Source organism: Neophocaena asiaeorientalis, unplaced genomic scaffold (genome assembly GCF_003031525.2).
Source record: "Neophocaena asiaeorientalis asiaeorientalis breed wild unplaced genomic scaffold, Neophocaena_asiaeorientalis_V1.1 scaffold92, whole genome shotgun sequence".
Lineage (NCBI taxonomy): Eukaryota > Metazoa > Chordata > Mammalia > Artiodactyla > Phocoenidae > Neophocaena > Neophocaena asiaeorientalis.
The window spans coordinates 3,088,878-3,100,622 of NW_020174057.1; the positions used below are offsets into that span (position 1 = coordinate 3,088,878).

The following is an 11,745-nucleotide window of genomic DNA, read 5'->3' on the forward strand; positions in this document are numbered from 1 at the left end:
TCTACCTGAAAAAGAATTCAGAGTAATAATAGTAAAGATGATCCAAAATATTGGAGAGAGAATGGAGAAAATACAAGAAACATTTAACAAGGACCTAAAAGAACTAAAGAGCAAGCAGTGATGAACAGCACAATAAATGAAATTAAAAATTCTCTAGAAGGAATCAATAGCAGAATAACTGAGGCAGAAAAACGGATAAGTGACCTGGAAGATAAAATAGTGGAAATAACTACCACAGAGCAGAATAAAGAAAAAATGAAAAGAATTAACGACAGTCTCAGAGACCTCTGGGACAACATTAAATGCACCAACATTCAAATTACAGGGGTCCCAGAAGAAGAACAGAAAAAGAAAGGGTCTGAGAAAATATGTGAAGAGATTATAGTTGAAAACTTCCCTAACATGGGAAAGGAAATAGTCAATCAAGTCCAGGAAGCACAGAGAGTCCCATACAAGATAAATCCAAGGAGAAACAAACCAAGAAACATACGAATCAAACTATGAAAAATTAAATACAAAGAAGAAATATTAAAAGCAGCAAGGAAAAAGCAACAAATAACATACAAGGGAATCCCCATAAGGTTAACAGCTGATCGTTCAGCAGAAACTGCAAGCCAGAAGGGAGTGGCAGGACATATTTAAAGTGATGAAAGGGAAAAACCTACAACCAAGATTACTCTACTCAGCAAGGATCTCATTCAGATCTGATGGAGAAATTAAAACCTTTAGACACAAGAAAAAGTTAAGAGAAATCAGCACCACCAAATCAGCTTTACAACAAATGCTAAAGAAACTTTTCTAGGAAGGAAACACAAGAGAAGGAAAAGACCTACAAAAACACACCCAAGAGAGCAACCAAGATGGTGGAGTAGAAGGATGTGCTCTCACTCCCTCTTGTGAGAACACCAGAATCACAACTAGCTGCTGGACAATCACCAACAGGAAGACACTGGAACTCACCAAAAAAGATACCTCACATCCAAAGACAAAGGAGAAGCCACAATGAGATGGCAGGAGGGGCGCAATCACAATAAAATCAAATCCCATAACTGCTGGGTGGGTGACTCACAGACTGGAGAACACTTACACCACAGAAGTCCACCCACTGGAGTGAAGGTTCTGAGCCCCACTTCAGGGTCCCCAAACTGGGGGTCCGGCAAGGAGAGGAGGAATTCCTAGAGAATCAGACTTTGAAGCTTAGTGGGAACTGATTGCAGGACTTCAAAAGGACTGGGGGAAACAGAGACTCCACTCTTGGAGGGCACACACAAAGTAGTCTTTGCATCGGGACCCAGCGGAAGGAGCAGTGACCCCAGGGGAGACGGAACCAGACCTACCTGTTAGCGTTGGAGGGTCTCCTGCAGAGGCGGGTGGTGGCTCTGTTTCATTGTGGGGATGAGGGCACTGGCAGCGGAGCTTCTGGGAAGTGCTTCTTGGCGTGAGACTTCCCAGAGTCTGTTATTGGCCCCACCAAAGAGCCCAGGTAGGCTCCAGTGTTGGGTTGCCTCAGGCCAAACAACAAACAGGGAGGGAACACAGCCCCACACATCAACGTCAAGTGGTTTAAAGTTTTACTGAGCTCTGCCCACCAGAGCAACAGTCAGGTCTTCCCACCACCAGTCCCTCCCATCAAGCCTCTTAGATAACCTTATCCACCAGAGGGCAGACAGCAGAAGCAAGAAGAACTACAATCCTGCAGCCTGTGGAACAAAAACCACATTCACAGAAAGACAGACAAGATGAAAAGGTAGAGGGCTAGGTATCAGATGAAGGAACAAGATAAAACCCCAGAAAAACAACTAAGTGAAGTGGAGAGATGCAACCTTCCAGAAAAAGAATTCAGAATAATGATAGTGAAAATGATCCAGGACCTTGGAAAAAGAATGGAGGTAAAGATCGAGAAGATGCAAGAAACGTTTAACAAAGACCTAGAAGAATTAAATAACAAACAAACAGAGATGAACAATACAATAACTGAAATGAAAACTACACTAGAAGGAATCAATAGCAGAATAACTGAGGCAGAAGAACAGATAAGTGACCTGGAAGACAGAATGGTGGAATTCACTGCTGTGGAACAGACTAAAGAAAAAAGAATGAAAAGAAATGAAGACAGCCTAAGAGACCTCTGGGAAAACATTAAATGCAACAACATTCACATTATAGGGGTCCCAGAAGGAGAAGAGAGAGAGAAAGGACCCAAGAAAACATTTGAAGAGATTATAGTCGAAAACTTCCCTAACATGGGAAAGGAAATAGCCACCCAAGTCCAGGAAGCGCAGAGAGTCCCATACAGGATAAACCCAAGGAGAAACACGCCGAGACACATAGTAATCAAATTGGCAAAAATTAAGGACAAATTATTGAAAGCAGCAAGAGAAAAATGACAAATAACAGACAAGAAAACTCGCATAAGATTAACAGCTGATTTCTCAGCACAAACTCTACAAGCCAGAATAGAGTGGCATGATATACTTAAAGTGATGAAAGTGAAGAACCTATAACCAAGATTACTCTTCCCGGCAAGGATCTCATTCAGATTTGATGGAGAAATCAAAAGCTATACAGACAAGCAAAAGCTAAGAGAATTCAGCACCACCAAACCAGCTCTACAACAAATGCTAAAGGAGCTTCTCTAAGTGGGAAACACAAGAGCAAACGAACACCTATGAAAACAAACCCAAAACAATTAAGAAAATGGTCATAGGAACATACATATCAATAATACAGGCCAATATCACTGATGAACATAGAGGCAAAGCTCCTCAACAAAATACTAGCAAACAGAATCCAATAGCACATTAAAAGAATCATACACAATGATCAAGTGGGGTTTATCCCAAGAATGCAAGGATTCGTCAATATACGCAAATCAATCAATGTAATACACCATATTAACAAATTGAAGGATAAAAACCATATGATCATCTTAATAGATGCAGAAAAAGCTTTCAACAAAATTCAACACCGATTTATGATAAAAACTCTCCAGAAAGTAGGCATAGAGGGAACCTACCTCAACATAATAAAGGCCATATATGACAAACCCACAGCCAACACCATTCTCAATGGTGAAAAACTGAAACCATTTCCTCTAAGATCAGGAACAAGACAAAGCTGCCCACTCTCACCACTGTTATTCAACATAGTTTTGTAAGTCCTAGCCACGGCAATCACAGAAGAAAAAGGAATACAAATTGGAAAAGAAATAAAACTGCCACTGTTTGCAGATGACATGATACTAGTTACTAGTTACTATGATACTATGATACTAGATGACATGATACTATGCATAGGAGGTCCTAAAGATGTAGGAAACCAATCTGATACTTATTTTTCTGAAACCAATCTGATACCTATTTTCTATCATAGCTGGAACTGGAAGCTGTATCCATTAAGTTTTTGCTCTGCTGTAGGACCCTAGGAATCTAAGTCCCTAGGGGAGGAAGGGCTAGGAGGACAAGAGGAGGAAGAAGCCTCTAATGTTTAGGCTCCAAAATTCCCATACTGGTAGAGCTTAAGAGCAACAATCAGGGGGTCTCTTTTTCGTGGCGCCTCGGTGGCAGTCGGCCGCTTCAGAATGAAGCTGAACATCTCTTTCCTGGCCACTGGCTGCCAGAAACTCATTGAAGTGGACGATGAACGAAAACTTCATACCTTTTATGAGAAGCGTATGGCCACAGAAGTTGCTGCTGATGTTCTAGGTGAAGAACAGAAGGGTTACGTGGTCCAAATCAGTGGTGGAAATGACAAACAGGGTTTCCCCATGAAGCAGGGTGTCCTGACCCATGGCCAAGTCCGCCTGCTACTGAGTAAGGGGCATTCCTGTTACAGACCAAGGAGGACTGGAGAAAGAAAGCACAAATCTGTATGGTGTTGCATTGTGGATGCCAATCTGAGCATTCTCAATTTGGTCACTGTAAAAAAAGGGGAGAAGGATATTCCTGGACTCACTGATACTACTGTGCCTCGTCGCCTGGGGCCCAAAAAAGCTAGCAGAATCCGCAAGCTTTTCAATCTCTCTAAAGAAAATGATGTCCACTAGTGTGTTTTGAGAAAGCCCCTAAACAAAGAAGGTAAGAAATCTAGGACCAAAGCACCCAAGATTCAGCGTTTTGTTACTCCACGTGTTCTGCAACACAAACTTTGGCATATTGCTTTGAAGAAACAGCGTACTAAGAAAAATAAGGAAGAGGCTTCAGAATATGCTAACCTTTTGGCCAAGAGAATGAAGGAGGCCAAATAGAAAGGCCAGGAACAGAATGCCAAGAGACAGAGGCTGTCCTCTTCTGAGAGCTTCTCCTTCTGAGTCCAGTCAAAAATGAGATATTCTAAGAGTAACAAATAAATAAGATCAGACATCACACACACCCACAAAAAGAGCAACAATCAGGTTCTAGAAAAAGAGTTTCAATTTGCATGTGAATACCACTTTAGCATAAAAAGTCAAGAAAATATTATCTATTTCAAATGGGAGGATGGTTTGTTGATAGATAATATGAAGGAGGTAGAGAGCACCTTAAGCTTACTTTGACACATGACTACTAAACACCTGTTTTTCAACAGTATTGTAGGCTGGAAGTTGAAGTGAAATTTCAATTGATTAAAGAAAATGAAGCAATGCGGTCTTTCTTGCCCACAGAGTTTGGGGAGTATGTTTCAAATTTTCTAAAGAAACTCTCATAAAGATAAATAGTCAAGTGAGTTTCTTTGCTGTGGCAATTCCCCTTCATGAGATATTTACTTCTAAGCATTAGAAAATTAAACAAAATGGAGGTAGAGAAGAGCTAACACCTATCCTTCTCAAACCTATCCTTCTGAAACAAAAGAAGTAAAGCTGTCACTGTTAGCAGATGACATGATACTATACACAGAGAATCCTAAAGATGCTACCAGAAAACTACTATAGCTAAGCAATGAATTTGGTAAAGTAGCAGGATACAAAATTGATGCACAGAAATCTCAGGCATTCGTATACATTAATGATGAAAAATCTAAAAGTGAAATCAAGACAACACTCCCATTTATCACTGCAACAAAAAGAATAAAATATCTAGGATTAAACCTACCTAAGGAGACAAAAGACCTGCATGCAGAAAATTATAAGACACTGATGAAAGAAATTAAAGATGATACAAATAGATGGAGAGATATACCATGTTCTTGGATTGGAAGAATCAACATTGTGAAAATGACTCTACTACTCAAAGAAATCTACAGATTCAATGCGATCCCTATCAAACTACCAATGGCATTTTTCACAGAACTAGAACAAAAAATTTCACAATTTGTATGGAAACACAAAAGACCCCGAAGAGTCAAAGCAATCTTGAGAAAAAAAACGGAGCTGGAGGAATCAGGCTCCCTGACTTCAGACTATACTACAAAGCTACAGTAATTAAGACAGTATGGTACCAGCACAAACAAAGAAATATAGATCAATGGAACAGGACAGAAAGCCCAGAGATAAACCCACACACATATGGTCACCTTATGCTTGATAAAGGAGGCAGGAATGTACAGTGGAGAAAGGACAGCCTCTTCAATAAGTAGTGCTGGGAAAACTGGACAGGTACATGTAAAAGTATGAGATTAGAACATTCCCTAACACCATACACAAAAATAAGCTCAAAATGGATTAAAGACCTAAATGTAAGGCCAGAAACTATCAAACTCTTAGAGGAAAACATAGGCAGAACACTCTATGACATAAATCACAGCAAGATCCTTTTTGACCCACCTCCTAGAGAAATGGAAATAAAAACAAAAATTAAAAAATGGGACCTAATGAAACTTCAAAGCTTTTGCACAGCAAAGGAAACCATAAGCAAGACCAAAAGACAACCCTCAGAATGGGAGAAAATATTTGCAAATGAAGCAACTGACAAAGGATTAATCTCCAAAATTTACAAGCAGCTCATGCAGCTCAATAACAAAAAAACAAACAACCCAATCCAAAAATGGGCAGAAGACCTAAATAGACATTTCTCCAAAGAAGATATACAGACTGCCAACAAACACATGAAAGAATGCTCAACATCATTAATCATTAGAGAAATGCAAATCAAAACTACAATATCATCTCACAGCAGTCAGAATGGCCATCATCAAAAAATCTACAAACGGTAAATGCTGGCGAGGTTGTGGAGAAAAGGGAACACTCTTGAACTGCTGGTGGGAATGTGAATTGGTACAGCCGTTACAGAGAACAGTATGGAGGTTCCTTAAAAAACTACAAATAAGGGCTTCCCTGGTTGTGCAGTGGTTGAGTGTCCGCCTTCCGATGCAGGGGACACGGGTTCAAAAAGAGTCATGTACCAAAATGTTCATTGCAGCTCTAACCCGCATAGCACAGAGAGATCAGCTCGGTGCTTTGTCATCACCTAGAGGGGTGGGATAGGGAGGGTGGGAGGGAGATGCAAGAGGGAGGAGATATGGGGATATATGTGTATGTATAGCTGATTCACTTTGTTATACAGCAGAAACTAACACACGGTTGTAAAGCAATTATACTCCAATAAAGATGTAAAAAAAAAAAAGCAGTGGAAAGCAAAGGTTAAAGTAAAAGAAAGAGATTCTAACATGTAGTCAGAAAAAAAAAAGAAAGAAAATAATTGAAGTATAGAAACCTAACCAAGCGCTCCTGCAAACTCTGATAATCATACTAACAGTAATTAGGAGAGGGGTCCTTTTCGCAGTTTATAACTGTGAACCATACATACGGAAGGAATTTCGTTTTCTTTAGTGCACTTAGAGTAATGAAGAAGATAAAAGTGAGAAACATCTCCCCATAAGATTCATATTTATCCATCTGCAACAATTATCTTACTGATAATTACAACAAAATACATTGTAAAGTATTAGCTAAGCATACTCTTTATAATTCATAAAAGAGAATTAAAATTTTCACCTTTAAAGGAGAAAAAAGTCTGTTTGAAGGCATTCACTCCTGATCATAAATTGTTGAGCTTTTTGAGAACTAAGAAATGCACTCTGGCTCATTTCAGCAGTAAAAAGATTTTATCTTAAAAAGAATTAAACAGCTAAAGGTCACTAAAGGAGGCCCACAGATGGATTGCAGCCAGGAACGATGTCTCCACCTGTACTGCAGAGCTGCTCCAATGAAGTCATCAGGGGTGCCCCCAGCTGGAGCTCCCTTCACAGCCAAGCGCTGGACATTACCTCCAGACCCTCTGAGACTGCAGCTTCAACAAACTGATGTCTCTGTCTTCATCCTTGCCAGACGGATTCTGTGCAGAGCTTACCTCTAACCATCACCAGATTCCAAACAAATTCAGAACAGATATGCCTGAATTTGGTGGACCTAGATTCCATGGTTGCATTCTTACTACATAGGATGGTGGGAAAGTAAGTTTCTGGCTTCTACGTTAGAGAGAACTGCATTCATAAAATGGAATATCACCCCAAACACAAGGACAAATATCAACCATAGCTGCTAAGCATAAGCCAATGAATAAAAGAATGGATAAATATCTCCTTCTAGGAGTTTTATGGTTTCAGGTCTTCTATTTAAGCCTTCAAGCCATTTTTAGTTTATTTTTGTATATGGTGTGAGAAAGTAATCCAGTTTGATTCTTTCACATGTAGCTGTCAAGTTTTCCCAACACCATTTACTGAAGAGCCTGTCTTTTCCCCCATTGTATAGTCTTGCCTCCTGTGTCATAGATTAATTGACCATACAAGTTTCTGCACAGCAAAGGAAACTATCAACAAAACGAAAAGACAGTCTACTGAATGGAAGAAGATATCTGCAAACGGTATCTCTCATAAGGGGATAGCTTCTAAAATGTACAAAGAACTCGTACAACCCAACAACATCAAAAAAACAACCCAATTGAAAAACTGGCAGAGGACCTGAATAGACATGTTCCAAAGAAGACATACAGATGGCCAACAGGTGCATGAAAAGACACTCAACATCACTAATCATGAGGGATTTGCAAATCAAAACCACAATGAGATGCCACCTCACACCTGTCAGAATGGCCATCATCAAAAAGGCAACAAATAATCAGTGTTGGCAAGGACGTGGAGAAAAGGGAAGCCCTGTGCACTGTTGGGGGGATTGTAAATTGATGCAGCCACTGTGGAAAACAGTATGGAGAGCCCTCAAAAAATTAAAGATGGAACTGCCATAGGATCCAGCAATTTCACCTCTGGGTATTTACCTGAGGAAAACAAAAACACTTACTCAAAAAGATATATGCACCCCAATGTTCATTACAGCATTATTTACAATAGCCAAGATATGGAAACAACCTAAGTGTCCACCTACAGAAAAATGGATAAAGAAGATATGGTACAATCAATGGAATATTACTCAGCCACAACAATAATGAAACCTTGCCATTTGCAACAATATGGATGGATATAGAGGGTATTATGCTAAGTCAGGGGTCCCCAACCCCCGGGCCGCAGACCGGTACCGGTCTGTGGCCTGTTAGGAACCAGGCCACACAGCAAGAGGTGAGAGGCGGGCAAGCGAGTGAAGCTTCATCTGCTGCCCCCCATCGCTCCCCATCGTTTGCATCACCACCTGAACCATCCCTTGCATTACTGCCTGAAGCATCCCCCCCACCCCACCCCACCTCTATCTGTGGAAAAACTGTCTTCCACGAAACTGGTCTCCGGTGCCAAAAAGGCTGCAACCACTGTGTTAAGCGAAATAAGTCAGACAGAGAAAGACAAATATTGCATAATCTCACTTACGTGTGGAATCTAAGAAACAAAACAAACACACAAACCAAAATGAAAACAGACTTATAGATACAAAGAACAAATGGGTTGCCATAAAGGAGCGGGGTAGCAGATGGATGAAACAGGTGAAGGGGATTAAGAGGTACAACTCTCCAGTTACATCATAAATAAGTCACAGGGATGTAATATACAGCATAAGGAATGTGGTCAATAATATTGTAATATCTTTGTATGGTGACAGATGGTTACTAGACTTATTGTGGTGATTTCATAATGCATGCAAATATCAAATCATTATGTAGTACACCTGACACTAACATAATATTGTACATCAACTATACTTCAATTAAAAAAGAATGTATAAGTGAATAAGGGAAGCAAGGAGGTACATTGTAAGTTATTTAGATCAATTCCCCCCGATTTTACAAATTTGCAGAAATAAAGGCACATAGACTGGAAGTGACTTACCCCCAAATCTACTCCTTCTTACTCTAGACAAGGCCCTTTTCAACTCACAGAGATGACAAACTCCTTGGACACCCCTTTCTTCCACTTCCACCAAAGACACATTTAATCAACTATAATATTCATTCCTGTTGAACCCAGATTTGGCCTCACAAACTTTCTCAACACAGCCCACTGGGCAGCCACAACCACAACTGGCACAAGAAATGAGAACTATCTGCCGTGCCTGTACTGCATCAGGCTGACATTTACTCAGCAAATTCTTAAATGAATTAATGAACAGAACAAGGTCTAGTATAATTAATGCCTTGGAGTCCACAAAAGATCTTTTAGGTTGTTAGATGATCTCTTTGAGAATTAATGTTTATTATGCCCAGTTGTCTCTATTTTGGTTCCTGGCACCAATTCACAATTTGTTTACAACAGTTAATAAACACCAGGCTTCAACTTGTTGTCTTGCCAACAATAGCACCAATCTCCCCGTTCATTCAGATGAAGACTTTTCTCTTTTTGCTATTGTCAAGTGTCAAAGTGGGTGGGATTATGGCTTGGGAGGTGTGTCTGTCTGGCACAGGAGGCAATCTCTGCAAAGATGCAGCTGGGCTCCAGTTATTTCCCTTTGGAAGTGGGATGATGGCAAACCATCTCCCTAGCTGCTGTCACTACTGAAATCCAGTATGTTTCACTACACCGTGTTAATGTGTATCTAATCCAAAGATGAAGTAAGGCTGGTTTTCTGTGTAGATAATTCAGTGAGTATAACGAAATTTGTGTAAAGTGGTCCCAGGTTTTGTTTTGTTTTTTTTAAGTTAAACTTTAGGATACAAATGGCAGAAACTTCAACCCAAACTGGCTTAGGAAAATATAAGGAACTTTATTGTCTCATTGACAAAAACACTGAGGAGTGGATTTAGTTCCAGGGCCACAAACAAGGTCACCTCTGGACTTTACCATCTTTGGTGTTGGGCCTTGTCTTCAGGTTTCACTAAGTAGCTACTGGAAGCTCCAAATTCATACGCTCCCAGGCTCAAATCCAGTGGAATAGACAGCACTGCTTGGTAGCTTCTCTATAAATATTGTTATTCCCTCCAGTGGGGACAACTTGGTTTATGAGACCATTTCAGAACCAATTACTATGGCTTGGGTGATTCAGTGTGCTTATTGGCCTAGATCACGTTTCAACCTGGATTTGAGGTTGGAACCAACACTGTTACACCTGGAAACAGTGAATGTCCACAGCAAGGGCATATTCAGACACCGCCCAGCAGGGAAGAGATTGCACACTTGAAGGGAGAATTGAAGAAAGTTTAATGAAGGGACCCACACAAGAGGTGCGGGCAGTGGTATCGAAACCAACAAGGGATGGAGAAGCTCTCAGGGCTGGGAATAGTGGGAAACCAGTACCACTTTTAGGGCTGAAGGGCAAGGAGAAGAGCCGATACTGCACCTGGGTGAGAGGTGTAGCCATAGGTATGAACTACCAGTCAGAGCTGTGGCCACAGGAAGAGGAACACAGCCATTGCCAAAGCACAGTCCGGAAGACAGGAAGTAGAGAGACTAAATTCCTCCACCTCTCTCCCCTCCCAACTTCTGATCTCTTGCCAGTGCCTCCCATTGGCCAAATCTAATCAGAAGCCAGAGGGCAAGGAGTCTGGGTGACAGAGTCTGCAGAAGTCAGCCTCTTGAGATAGAGAGCAGGGTGGAAAGGGCTATAGATTAGATCTGGAGAGGCATCGGAGAATAACCAGCACACTGTTTCTCTAAACTAGGGGTTAGCAAACTATAACCCATGGGCCAAATCTGGCCCACCGCCTGTTTCTATAAATAAAGTTTTACTGGAATACTTTCAACAGGCAAACATTTGTTTACTTATTGTCTATGGCCGCCTTTGTGCCATAGCAACAGAGTTGGCCAGCTGGCCGTTCACAGAATAAATTCACTGACCCCTGGCCTAGGCCAACACATCCACTGTGCCTGACACTTGTAAGATACTCAAACAAGTTTTTATAAATGAAAAATAAATGAATGACTGAAAGCACTGGTGTCAGCCATAATATGAGTGACCCTGACCTTCAACCCCATGAGACAATTGAGACTACAAGTCCCCCAAGCCACTTCCCCTTATTCCAGAATTGCCTGTGTGGCTTACTGCCTTCCTCTGTGGCTACTGCTATACTCCAACTGCCCCTGCACCTCTTGATCTCTGCTGTTACCTTATCCCCACAGTTCAAATGATCTGGTCATTTTCCTTTGCTGCTGTATCATTGTTAGCCCTGCCAAAGCCCTGGAATTTAGAAGAGGGTGTGCTCCTAAGATATTATCATGCTTTTTAGACTTCCAAATGGGAGCCTACTCTTTCCATTTTTATATCCCTTCTTTAGGGTAACTTGGGACAAGAACCTCAGAAGCTAAGGGCTCATTGCACAGCCCAATCGGTATCATATTCAAAAACTCTCTTCCCTGAGCCATCAACCAGGGTACCAGTGCCGATGAAGGCACTTGGATTCTTTCCTCTCCCAGGAGGAGTTCCTCACTAACCCAGGGCACTACTCACTCTGTTTT

General features: G+C 41.1%; 1 pseudogene; it reads left to right on the forward strand.

Moving 5' to 3' along the window:
* The first annotated feature begins 3,580 nt into the window (after positions 1 to 3,580).
* LOC112405825 (40S ribosomal protein S6 pseudogene) lies at positions 3,581 to 4,325 on the forward strand (annotated as a pseudogene).
* Positions 4,326 to 11,745: the final 7,420 nt, after the last annotated feature.